This window comes from Eptesicus fuscus, chromosome 6, assembly GCF_027574615.1.
Source record: "Eptesicus fuscus isolate TK198812 chromosome 6, DD_ASM_mEF_20220401, whole genome shotgun sequence".
Lineage (NCBI taxonomy): Eukaryota > Metazoa > Chordata > Mammalia > Chiroptera > Vespertilionidae > Eptesicus > Eptesicus fuscus.
The window spans coordinates 4,487,167-4,501,420 of NC_072478.1; the positions used below are offsets into that span (position 1 = coordinate 4,487,167).

The window sequence follows — 14,254 nt, forward strand, 5'->3', positions numbered from 1 at the left end:
ATGAGCAGAGACCTGGCCTGCTCACACCCTTGTCTAACCAGGTAGGGATTTAGGGAGGGGGACGGGTGACCTCACTTAAACACTCAAGATACAAAGGGCAGTGCATCCCCATTGCTTTAAGCCATGACCGTCCTACCCCTCCCCATTAGCCATCTTAATCTTCAAATGTGACCCCTTTATCTTGTCATCCTTCACTTTGGGCAGAAATGTTGAGAGAGCAAAAGGGCAGAGAAATAGGAGAGAAGACACACAAAGTCCTCCTCGTCTCCCTATATTCACCTGGAATAAACTACCTTAAAAATGTATGAAGCATCCATAGATACAGGGATGCTCAATGGTCTTATTTTAATGCAAATCTCATTAAAAATTAAAATGACAAGATACTCATACAGCAACATAAGCTAACTTTATTCATATTTTTAAATGATATAATGCTAATGTCTTTAAGGATTTTAGGGGTAAGGGAAAGAGTGGAGATTATCTAGAAAACCATGAACTGTGTGGATTTGAAGCATATCTTAAAGGACATCTAATCTGATCACCTTATAATGCTTGAATCCCTGGGTACTGACCCCACTAGCTGTTCATACATATACATTAACATATCTATCCTGTAAACAGTATTTAAAAATATGACCCACTTGCCTCTGTAGATTCTTTTTTAAGGCAGTAAATCTTTTCTTAAGAGAGGTTTAGATGCCGGGAGGGGGGTCGGGGGGGAGAGGGGAGGGGAATCAATGGTGTGGCTTACATCTTAATCAATGAGTCAGATTGAAGAGTAATTGCCCTTACAAGGAAAATGGTTGTGTCTCTCAGTGGTGGACTTCAGGTGATGTGCATGAGGGTCCTGGGGAGCACTGATGCCCAAGGCCACCTTTATCTACAAGGCCTGGGGAAGTCCACCTGGACAGGTACAGATCAAATGCAGTCAACTTCTTTATAATTATGAGCTGGGGATGGGAATGGAGAGCAATCAGTAAGGGTCTACATTATCATAAACCAAACAGAAGACAGGTTATAGAAGTTTGCATACAATAGATTTAGGCTTGACTACAAAACAGGAGCATGTTGTAAGATATAATTTGAAAGTGGATGCCTTGAATCTTGTCTTAAGTTTGATTTCTCCTGGAAAGGGGTCTGGGCCTAGGGACTTGGCTGGCGCCGTGAGGTGCTGCTTGCTGCAGGGAACCAGGCACCGTCACCAGAGAGTCGGTATCTGCATCAAGCAAGCAGTCCCCGCACACAGAAGTCTCTCTCATGCATTAGTCTTGCTACTGAGCAACAAAAAGGACTCATTTCTTTCGAATGTTTTGTCTGCTTTATGAGGATATCCCCCCTAGTCAACTATTTCACTACCAGCTCTCCCAAAGGGGGAGAGAGGCTTCTCACACACCGGAGAGGAGGTGGCAGGCTCCCAAACCATCAACGGCTTCAATTCTCATGTAAAGCCAGCTTAGCGAGTCATAGGTGGATTTTTACCAAAAATGCACAGAAGGGCCTATGCTGCCAATATCTTATTTAAAAATAATCAGCTCATCCTTGGCTAGCTATATTGTGTGTGCGATAGCCAAATGCATTAAAGCGTCGACAAAGACACATTTGGAGATAACTTGGCAAAAACCCAATATCCTCGAGTGAATTGATTTCAAGAGGAATGATGAAAGCTCATAAGGAGCACAGCAGGCATTAAGGATTTATGTGTTACTACTGTTAAGAGGGAAAAATGGAATAGTTTATTAGGATGACTTTTGTGAGAACATGTAAGATCTTATTTATCAGAGTAGACCTGCTTTTGAAGCTACTTTTATATAAGTGCAAAATATAATGCGGCCATGAATGACATGATCTTAAACACGGAAAATGTAAGACTGGTGTATCATGTGAGGCAGTCATGATCAGAGTCCACATACTTGATTTCCCAGAATCTCAAATCATCATCATCATCATCATCATCATCATCATCATCATCATCTACTCTTTTCTGCCATTCCTTTCTGTTTAATGTGGATGAGCACTTACAGGATGATGCACTGGAAACCTAAATTAAATCCATCAGCATAGGACTTAAAACCCTGCAGTCTCCTCATTGTCTCCAGATAATGTCCTTTACTTAACACGTAAGACCTTTGGTGATCTGGTATTTGTCTATCTTTCTGGCCTTATCAACTGCCACCTTCCCTTTGAGACTTTGTATATGTGTATCCTCTGCCCAAAATATATTAATTCAAAAAAGTTATTTGAAGGTTTTTTAGAAGCCATATAGAATTTTGCATATGACACAAGTCAAGATTGAAGTTGATCAAGGATCATATATCAGTGTTTATGTAATTTATCTACAACACACTGTCTTCAAGCTTTCCTGAATTTAGCAAAAATTCTTCCCATATTTCCTTTTTTTAGTAACTCACTGAAATGCTAAGCCTTTTGTTTGCTCTATTGTTAAATGATTTAAGGCTTTATTCGCTAATCATTTTATACTCTCAAAAAGATATTAGTCACTTTATCAAGGCAGTTGTTTTCCTGTTAAATCTTAGTGTCTTATTTCTTAGTCACACTTAAAAACTCAAGAGATTAGTAATTTTTCTATGTGAAAATGTTAAATATGCAATACATGATTGTACAAACCCATTTAATTTCATTCTTTATCTTCTTTTAATCAAACAATCTCCCTTATCAGAGTTCAATCGTTATTTGGTTAATTATTAATAGCTATGTGTATTTTATATAATGTGGACATGGATAGTCACAGTAAAATAATCTATATATATAAAAGCCTAATATGCAAAGTGTCCCCTCGGGAGTTTGACCGAGTGTTCGATTGCTCACTATGGCATGTGCTGACCACCAGGGGGCAGTGAGGAATGAAGGAAGGCCCCAGCTGGCAGCCAGTAGCCGGGGAAGGGAGGCCCCGATGGGCAGCCAAAAGGAAGGCCCCGATCAGCCCAGATCTCCAGCCAAGCCAAGGGACCCTACCCATGCATGAATTTCATGCACCGGGCCTCTAGTTTATAATTAAAAAAATAAAAAATTGGATTTGGTAAAGAATTATCATTTCCCATGTCATAGAATACTATGCTGGTATAAAAGCCATGTTGTAGAAGAATATTTGTAGGAAAAAGTCCATGATATACATTAAGTAAAAATTGTGGGCTATTGAATTTTATGTATGGCATTTCCTCCCCATACAAACCAACATAGCAAAAGGCCTGAGAATTTTCACCTATCCCTGGGGACAGAAGAGTGGGGAGAGGTGTTTAGGATTTGTGATGACTTTTAAGTTTTCCCTTATGTTTTCTGTGCTTTTTAAATTTTATGCACCAACCATGTACCTGTGTTACCTGTATAAATAGAAAAAATATTTAAAAGTGAATTGCTCAAATAAAAAATAGTTTTTGTTTAGTTTCATCATCTAAATAAACCAATATTTTTTTAACACAACCTGGTGCAAGATACTGTAGAATATATTTTAAAAATACTTTTTTTTTTTTTGTAGAATTAGCATCATTAAAATGTCTATACTACCCAAGAAATCTATAAATTCAGTGCAATTCCCATTAAAATGCCTATGGCATACTTCAAAGAGCTAGAACAAACTTTCCAAAAATTCATCCGGAATAAAAATAGACCCCAAATAGCTGCAGCAATCCTGAGAAAGAAGAACAAAGTTGGAGAGATCACAATACCAGATATCAAGCTACTCTCAAAACAGCCGGGTACTGGCACCAGAACAGACATATAGACCATAGAACAGAACAGAGAACCCAGAAATCGACACAAGCCATTATGCTCAATTAATATTTGACAAGGGAGGCAAGAGCATATAATGGAGTTAAGACAGTCTCTTCAATAAATGGTGTTGGAAAAAATGGACAGATACTTGCAAAAAAATGAAACTAGACCACCAACTTACACCATACACAAAAATAAACTCAAAATGGATAAAGGACTTAAACGTAAGATGGGAAACCATAAAAATCCTACAAGACTCCATAGGCAGCAAAACAGCAGACATTTGTCGTAGCAATATCTTTACCGATACAGCTCCTAGGGCAATGGAAACTAAGGAGAAAGCAAACAAATGGAACTACATCAAAATAAAAAGCTTCTGCACAGCAAAAGAAACCATCAACAAAACAACAAGAAAGCCCACTGCATGGGAGAACATATATGCCAATGTTATCTCTGATAAGAATTTAATCTCCAAAATTTACAGGGAACTCATACAACTTAACAAAAGGAAGATAAACGATCCAATCAAAAAATGGGTAATGGACCTAAATAGACACTTTTCGAAAGAGGACATACAGAAAGCCAAGAAACATATGAAAACATGCTCCAAGTCACTAATTATCTGAGAGATGCAAATCAAAACAACAATAAGGTACCATCTCACACCTGTCAGAATGGCTATCATCAACAAATCAACAAACGACAAGTGCTGGCGAAGATGCAGAGAAAAAGGAACCCTCGTGCACTGCCGGTGGGAATGCAGACTGGTGCAGCCACTGTGGAAAACAGTATGGAGTTTCCTCAAAAAACTGAAAATGGAACTGCCGTTTGACCCAGTAATCCCACTTCTAGGAATATATCCCAAGAAAACAGAAACACCAATCAGAAAGGATATAGCAGCACAATTTACAATAGCTAAGATTTGGAAACAGCCTAAGTGCCCATCAGCAGATGAGTGGATTAGAAAACTGTGGTACATCTGCACAATGGAATACTATGCTGCTGTAAAAAAGAAGGAATTGCAACAGCATGGATGGAACTGGAGAGCATTATGCTAAGCGAAATAAACCAGTCAGTGAAAGATAAATATCACATGATCTCACTCATTTGTGGAATATAATGAACAACATAAACTGATGAAGAAAAATAGATACAGAGGCAAAGAAGCATCGAATAGACTGTCAATCTACAGCGGGAAGGCAGGGGAGGGTTGGGGTGAGGATAAGAGATCAACCGAAGGATTTGTATGCATGTATATAAGCATAACAAATGGACACAAGACACTGGGGAGAGGGGGTGAGGGCATGTGCCAGGGCTAGGGGAGGCAGGGGGGAGGTCAATGGGGGGAAAAGGAGACATATGTACTACTATTTGTAATACTTTAAACAATAAAATAAAATTTTAAAAAATACTTTTTTTCTCCCTTGCAGTCAAAGAACTTTCAGCCACGTTTTAGAAGAATTGGATGTAAAAATATAAGATGTTGCCTGGCCGGCGTGGCTCAGTGGTTGTGTTGTGGACTCAATCCCCAGTAGGGGGCGTGCAGGAGGCAGCCAATCGATGATTCTCTCTCATCATTGATGTTTCTCTCTCTCTCTCCCTCTCCTTCCTTTCTGAAATCAATAAAAATATATTTAACACATACGTAAGATGTTTAAAAAATCAATGAGGTTTAAATAACAAGTCAAGCCAGGAATAGAAAGGTAATGAGCACATATGAATTATAGAGAAATATTGCTATGAGGAGAATCACTTCTCTGCTTGACATTCCTGTGTTAATCTGATACGCTGTGACTCTAACCAGCCCCTGCCTTTTTCTTCCCCATTTGTAGTGTTCCACTGCTGATTTCATCGTCAGTATACAACCCTGTTCCTGAGTTCCGTTTTGGTGGCATTTAGCAACACGCGGTTCTGAAACTCCCTCGTTCCCCTCCTGCAGGCCACTTAGTCACACGGAGGAACTTTACAGGACACAGTGGTCATTTCAACCCCTACCCTTTGTCGAGATTTCCATTTAGATATGACATCTAAAACTTCCTTCCCTGTTGCCTGATGTGCGTTAAATGGTGGGGGAGAAAAACTGTCCCATCTTCTCACTCTGGGGCTCTTGACACCTGTTCTCAGGTAGAGAAGGGGGTGCGCTCTTCCCCGGGAGGTGCACAAGGCGCTGAACCCAGCACCTGCTGTGGGTGGGGCGGAGCAAGGAGGGCGGGACCCAGGGCTCTGAACTGAATTGCACAGGAGGACCCTGACCTTGGGTGTTTCTCTCCCTCGGTATTTAACTGTTTGTTCATTCTTCCCCTGGGAAAGACTGGGAATGAAGTATTGTCATTCGGAGAAGCTAAGTCCACCGTAAAGTAATCTATTACTTAGCACCGAAAGAAAACCCACATTCTTGCCTCTCACGGTGGAAACTGAGGGCTTCAATGTCCCTGAACGCTATCTATGGGGTCAGTGAGACAGGTAAGCATTGCGTCAGTGCTTCTGCTGCTCGTTGCAGATTTTCACAGGTTCCTTCCGGAGCGGTTTTATGAGAATGTGAATTTCCCCCCAGAGGGAGTTAAAGACAGGATAAGTTTAAAAAGTGCTGCACTTCAAAGTGATAACAGGGTCTTCAGGACATTTCTTCATCCCTGATAAGTGAGAAAGATGCGGGGATAAATATTTCCCCAGAGCACTTGTGAATTCTATTTGTCTAATGCAAATTTTAATTTTTCCTTCTTATTATTGATTTCTCCTTCCTTCTCTCCTTCTTCCCGAATTCCTAATTTCTTTAATAAATTACGTACACATGTTTGAACGTAGATTCCCATCGCTGGTGCTGAGGAGTGCGTGTGTCTTTTCTCATTGATTTAATGAATACAAACGTTTATAAGTCCTCTTCCCGGGGGCAAAGCAATGATCAAAAACAACAGGAGCCTGCCTATTGAAACACAACTGCTCAGCAGCTCCCGGAGAAGCTGAAAATAATTTCTTTGAAATTAAAAAAAAGCATAGCCAAATGAATGCTTTATTCGAGTAACGTATGTGATGTAAAGAAATTTTAGATCACTGTTTCCCTGAACTAAAAATCTCTACTAAAGGATGACTTCCTAACATCACACTCACTCTTACATAATTACACGCCTGTTAAAAGACACAGATTGTTCATTAAACAAAGAGATTACCATTTTCAAAAGTAATGTTTATTGAGCCATTTTCTATACCTGAAGCTAGAGATTCTGCTAATAAAAGTATTGGTGGACTAGAGAGAAAAGTTGTCCTCTGTGTTTTTATGTTCCTTCCTGGTCGTCACTGTTCACATTATTCACTTTATCTGAGGAGAATTTAGGATTTGTAAAAATGCCAGGGCGGTTGCCTTTTCTCTGCCGCTTTTAGCCGTCTGACTATTCTTGATATTTTATTTTTACCTGAACATTAAAAAGTCCTGAATACTTGGTTAGGCTCTAAATTTCCGGAGGACGAGAATAGAAAAAGGAGAGTGATCTTTCCCAGGGCCCTGGCTGCTCAGAGTCCGAGTGGAACACGCCCCGTGTGCCTGAAGGCTTGGGAGGAAAAACAGCGGCTGGCACGGTCAGAACCCAGAGCCGGCACTAGCCATCGCCTGGCCCGCACCGAACTTCACCTGTGCGGAGCACGGGGGGTAACGAAGCCAGGTGACATCCCCAAGGTGACTCTGCCGGCCAGCTCCCTTACAAGCCTGCCCTTTCTCCTTCGTCATCCTCATCCTCCCGGGCTCTTGAGTAAGATGGCCCCGGGCTACTGGTCTTGATTTCTTGAGCTGAGCAGCTCTTTAAAAAGCAGGGCATCGAACAGACTGTCAAACCACAGGGGGAATGTGGGGGGTGGGGCGTCGGTAAGAGATCAACCGAAGGACTTGTGTGCATGCATAGAAGCACAACCAATAGACACAAGACACTGCGGGGAGCGGGGGGCGGGGGGGGGGGGTGAGGGCAAGTGCAGGGGGGTGCGGATAGGAGAGGCCAGGGGGAGGTCAATGGGGGGGAAAGAAAGGAGACATATGTACTACTATTTGTAATACCTTAAACAATAAGTAAATTAATTTTAAAAAATGTACATGTGATCAATTTCATAGCACAACTCTTTTGTGACCTCATAAACATAAAAAAAAAATGTTGTAAGAAAACTCAAAACTCTGACACATTCACAACATAATAGTGTCCTCAGCTCTTCCTGCAGAGTTAGTGTTAAAAGCACAAGGGAAGGACTTGTGCGCATGCATATAAGCACAACCAATAGTCACAAGACACTGGGGGTGGGGGAGTGAGGGCAAGTGCCAGGGGGCGGGGGGGGGGTAGGGGAGGCCAGAAGGAAGTCAATGGGGGGAAAAAGAGACATATGTACTACTATTTGTAATACCTTAAACAATAAAATAAATAATAAATAAAGCAGGATATTTTACATTTGTTAAGGAGTTGGCAGTATGATCACGGGCACCATTCAGAGTATCTGGTCTACCACACCCCAGGCTTGAACTCTGCTGCCCTTTGCAGCTCCGTCCTGCTGCTTCTCACTAACCCAGCGAAACCCCCCACCACACTCCCACTTCTGCCACCCCCACACCCAGTGCCAGTTGCCTTTGTGCTGGTGCCTTCACCTTCATCCTCCTCCTCCTCCACTCCCAAGAATGCGTTTGCCTACTTTCTTTTCTGTCTGGAGAAATCCTCTCTGTCCTTTAGGCCCAGTGTAAAGTCACCTGCTCTGTGAACCTCCCCTGACCGCCCCTCACCACACCCAGGGCCCAATTACTCCCTCCCTCCTTTGTGCACTAACAGCATTACCCTGGGTAGAGATCAGCCTGCCATTTGGTATTAAAGGACCATATCTCATTTGTCTGTGTGTCCCTAATGCGATGTGGCCATTCAGTAAGTCTTTGGAGAACTACATCTAATTGTGGGAATCTTGGTTGTCCAACTTCCATTTCACTGCTCTGGGGCCTTGCTCCTGTCACTCAGAGGAGATTTTCTTGGCTTTAGGGGTCAGCTTTGTTTCTGTCATTGTCCTTCATGCTTACAGAGGATCTTCTAATAGAGCTGTTTCTTTGTCACACTCCTTTCTGTCAGTAGTATTTAACGTCTTTAAAGAAAATAGGGTTCTCAGTGTAAAACACCATTATTGTATAGAATGGCCATCAAACATGTAATTATTTTTATTTAATTGTAAGACTCCATTATTGGCCTGCACATTTTAAAACTATTTTTATTGGCCGCCAACCGCTCCTCGCCTCTCCTCCCCCGGCCGAAGCCCGGGGGACAGAGCGGGAAGCCAGGACCGGGTTCCGCCGCAAGCTGACTGACCCTCGACTACCACAACCCCGCCGGCTTCAGCGGCGAAGATGAAACAGAATTTAGAAACTTTATTGTTTGGCTTGAAGACCAGAAAATCAGACACTACAAGACTGAAGACAGAGGTAATTTAAGAAACATCCACAGCACAAGTTCTTTGAAAAGTATCTCACAGATGTTAGCTGTCCTTTCAAGATTCAAGGTCGACAAGAAACAATTGACTGGCTTCTTGGTTTAGCCGTTAGACTTGAATATGGAGATAACGCTGAAAAATATAAGGACTCGGTATCTGATAATACAAAAAGTGCTGACACTGCAGCTAAAAATGCAGAGCCATTGATCAATTTGGATGTCAATAATCCTGATTTTAAGGCTGGTGTGATGGCTTTGGCGAACCTTCTTCAGATTCAACGTCATGATGATTACCTGGTAATGCTTAAGGCAATTTGCATTTTGGCCCAGGAACGCCGGACACAGGATGCAGTTGCTAAAGCAAATCAAGCAAAAGAGGGATTGCCTGTTGCTTTAGACAAGCATAGTCTTGGTTTTGACACAGGAGACGCAGTTCTTCATGAAGCTGCTCAAATTCTGCGATTGCCGCATATAGAAGAGCTCAGAGAGCTACCGACAAAAATTAATGAAACCGGAGTAGCTGTTCAGGCAATTATTGCTGATCCAAAGACAGACCACAGACGGGGGAAAGTTGGAAGATGGACCTTTTAGGATTTCAGCCTCTCGCCTATTCAGTACAGATGGGAACCATGCACACCGTGGTATGTGTTTCAAAATCAAACATCACATTTTCAAGGGAAGAATCCCAGAAAATTGACTATGTTTTAGAGATTAACCATCATTGCTTTTTCTTTAATAAAGTTTGGGAAAGCGGGAAAAAAAATATTTTTATTGATTTCAGAGAGGAAGGGAGAGGAAGAGAGAGATTGAAACATCAATGATGAGAGAGAATCATTGATGGGCTGGATCGAGCCTGCAACCCAGGCATGTGTCCTGACCAGGAATCGAACCGTGACCTCCGGTTTCATAGGTCAACGCTCAACCACTGAGCCATGCCAGCCGGGCTTGGCCTGTGCAGTTTTTCAGAATGATTTGATTCTTAAGAATTTTGAAAGCTAAGTAGGTGGTAGTTTTTATTTTTTAAAAATTATACATGTAATATAAGAAAATATTTTAACTGTACAAAAATTTATTCTGACAATATCCATGTCTACTATTTCATACTCCTTTTCCCGGAATACCGAATCCTCCTCATAGGTACCACTCATAACAATTTAGTGTGTATCATTCAGACATGGGTTTAGATGATGTTAGTGGAGCCTTTGGGTCATGGTGTTGGTTCCTTTACATGAAAGAAAAAGATTAGATTGCGGGAAGTCTCTTGGTTCTTCAAACTGTAATTTCATCTTTAACTTTTTCACTGAAGTAGAACATACATTCCAAAAAAGTACATAAATCACATATGTTCAGCTGGATGAATTTTCACGAATGGAACGCATGCTCTATAATCAGACAAATCAAGAAACAGAACACTACCCAGGACTCCCTTCATGCCCCCTCCATCATTACCCCTCATTTCTTTTCTTTTTTTTAATTTGATGGGGAATATGCAACCAAATAGGAAACTGTCCCTATTGAATGTATTTCCTTTTTAAAAAATGTATTTTTATTCATTTCAGAGAGAGGAAGGGAGAGACAGAGAAAGATAGAAGAAACATTAATGATGAGAGAGGATCCTTGATCAGCTGCCTCTTGCACGCCCCACACTGGGGATCGAGCTCACAACCCTGGGCCTGTGCCCTGACCTGGAATCAAACGTGACCTCCTGGTTCATGGGTGGACACTCAACCACTGAGCCACACCGGCCGAGTGCCTCTCTTATTTCTAACACAATAAAGTCTTGCCTGTTTTTGAACTTTATATAAATGGAATCATACAGTACACATTCTCTTTTGTATCTGTCTTCTTTTGATCAATATTATGTTTGTAAGATTCTAAAAGCTGTTTTGAAAAATGAGTAATATTGCAGTATCTAAGATTTTAATCAATGTCTATGAGATGTTTTCCATGTCACCAGTTCAGAAAGAAGGCAGCTATTATGAAGCATGCATGAAATTCCTCTCTAGGGGATGCCTGCTCAGCATTCATCCCTGTCATTCCTAATAGGAATCCAGCTTTATTAGGGTGTTTGCACTCCCCTTTCCTGTGCAATCCATGTGATTTATGGTGGGTGAGCCTGATTAGTAATCCTGCTCCTCATCGCCAGGGATTGGCTGAGGAATGGGAGCCCCATTTGACCAATGAAACCTGAAGAGAAGTCTGCTGGGGCTCCTGGGAAATATTCTGCCTACAACTCAAGAGATGCCAGCAGAAGTGACCCTCTAGCTCTTCTTCTGGGTGTGGTCATGTGTGTGTGAGGTTCAGACCTCCAACGCTACCCCATCACCAGCCCTGAGACTGAGGTCAATACAGGAGGAAGAGAGCCGAGAATCACAGGAAATAGGGCCACTACCGGACTGAGCCATCCTTGAGCCCATCCTGCCTCCAAACGTCCTGTTAGGTCATTCAGCATATCTCGTCATTGTTTAACCCAGGTGGGAGTTTCTTGTTTGCTCATTTTTAAAAAATACTTAACACTAACGGCATTTTAGCCAATACATCTCCTAAGGACTTGGAGGAAGACCTGGAAGTGAATCCAACTGGAGTCCATGTATTTTTTTTAATAGTTTTTCAGAATTTGATGGCTAGAGTGAATTCGTTTTCTAAGCTGGAAAACTCACTTGGAATTTCATTCCAAAGCATAATTCTCGATATTAATAAAGAGGAGGAATTGTTAATGTGCTTCTTAAGAAACGGATGCTTGCCTAACCAGCATGGCTCAGTGGTTGAGCATCAACCTATGAACCAGGAGGTCACTTGCCTTTTGTAATCTAAAGTTGTTATGGCACAGAGTTAGAATGACTAGCTGATCCTCGAGGGATGATCTTGAATATTCAAGTTATATTTTACTTTAGTGCAAAAAAAAATCAGTATTTAATGCAGAGCAGTTAGTAGCACCTACTAAAAATGAAAAGCATTAAGTAGTAATGAGATAGTGTGCTCCAAATCATCCCTCCAATACCATCATTTGCTGGAAATGTTCCAAAAGGAAATGGAAATAGAGGGATTCTATTTCACTTGCCTACAACAAGGGGGGACTCGTGTTCAGCTGCCATCAATAAGAACACGTTGGATGTAGATGGAATTTGAACCAAAAAATGAAGGTAATATTGTGCCTTTGGAAAGCCAAGCTCTCCACTGTGATTTAAAGTGTTGTTGTTTATAGTAAGCATCTTGGCAAAAGCAGAACATGAATAAGAAGCCTGAGTCATTATCATGAATCTATATGTCAAGCTGTGAGTAAGGAAAAGGGGCATAAACTAGCTAAAATCTCATTCAAGCCAGTGTCCTTTAAATGCACCCAGGCATTCTTAGAAATAATGTCATCAGGAGAAGAGTCGCAAAGCATCGTTACTCTGAGTCTGATCTAAAAATCAATAATAAAAGCTTTTCTCCATGTAAAATAATTATTTCATTATGCGTTTCCCTTGGTCACCAATCAGAAATTTAATAGTGAATTGGATGTAACCTGAACTCCTTTCCTCTTTCTCCATCCCTTCCTCCCTAACTTATGTCCTTCCTTCTATTCTTTTGAATGGAAGGGACAAAATACTCAGAAGTTATCATTTCCAAAACCAAGGAAATCAACTGAGGATTTTCATGGGCTTGCTAGCTGTATCAATGAGCTATTGTCACACGACAAACCATCTCAAAACGTTATGATTTCCAACAATCATTTATATAGTTCACTAGAGGCCCGGTGCATGAAATTTGTGCATTGGGGGGGGTGTCCCTCAGCCCGGCCTGCACCCTCTCCAACCTGGGACCCCTCGAAGGATGTCCTACTGCCAGTTTACAGGGATCGGGCCTAAATCAGCAGTCGGACATCCCTCTTGCAATCCAGGACTGCTGGCTTCTAATCGCTCACCTGCCTGCCTGCCTGCCTGATTGCCCCTAACCATTCTGCCTACAGGCCTGCTTGCCCCCAACTGCCTCCCCTGCTGGCCTGCTCACTCCCATCTCCCCTCCCCACTGGCCTGCTCGCCCCCAACTGCCCCCCTGCTGGCCTGCTCACTCCAAACTTCCCCCCCCTGCTGTCCTGATCACCTCCAACTGACCCCCACTGATGACCTGCTCGCCCCCAACCGGCCCCCTGCTGGTCTGCTTACCCCTAACGGCCCCGTCCCTCACCAGCCTGATCACTCTCAACTGCTGTCCCATCCTAGCCTGATCACCCACAATTGCCCTCCCCTCTTGGCCTCTAACCGCCTCTACCTCAGCCCCGCCACCATGACTTTGTCCAGAAGAACATCCAGAAGGTCTCCCAGTCTAATTAGCATATTACCCTTTTATTAGTATAGATAGAGGCCTGGTGCATGGGTGGGGGCCAGCTGGTTTGCCCTGAAGGGTGTCCCGGATCAGGGTGGGGGTTCCCTTGGAGTGTGGGGCAGCCTGGGTGAGGGGCTGTGGTGGTTTTCAGGCTGGCCATGCCCCCATGGGGTGAGGGTTCCCGCTGGGGGGGCATGGCCAGCCTGGGTGAGGGGCTGAGGGCCATTTTCAGGCTGGCCACACCCCCTTCAGGATGGGGGATCTCACTGGGGTGCCTAGACAGCCTGGGTGAGGAGCTGAGGGCTGTTTTCATGCTGGCCACACCCCCCGGTGATCCAGGCCCCCAGCCCCTCTTTTTTTTTTTTTTTTTTTTTTTAGCGCCTCCTTGAGCGGGGTCCAGGGCCGGCTGGAAGCAGGTATCTGGGATTTATTTATCTTCTATAATTGAAACTTTGTAGCCTTGAGTGGAGGCCAGGGCCGGCCAGGGCAGGCAGGAAGCTTGGCTTTTTCCATCGCTGGGGGCAACCCAAGCCTCCTGCTTGCTCCAGCTCTGTGGCCATTGCCATCTTTGTTGGGCTAATTTGCATACTCGCTCCTGATTGGCTGGTGGGTATAGCAGAGTGATGGTCAATTTGCATGTTTATCTTTTATTAGTGTAGATGATACTGCCAGTCAAGTCGGTCATGTAGGCTGGTCTCACCTGGGCTCCCTCACCTATCTGCATGCAGCCGTGTGGTGGTGCAGGAACTCTGGTTCCAGGGCTTGGCGGGCACCTCGTG

General features: G+C 43.0%; 1 pseudogene; it reads left to right on the forward strand.

Annotated features, from left to right (window-relative positions):
* Nucleotides 1-6,155: 6,155 nt before the first annotated feature.
* Nucleotides 6,156-9,924, forward strand: LOC103301670 (RNA transcription, translation and transport factor protein-like; annotated as a pseudogene).
* Nucleotides 9,925-14,254: the final 4,330 nt, after the last annotated feature.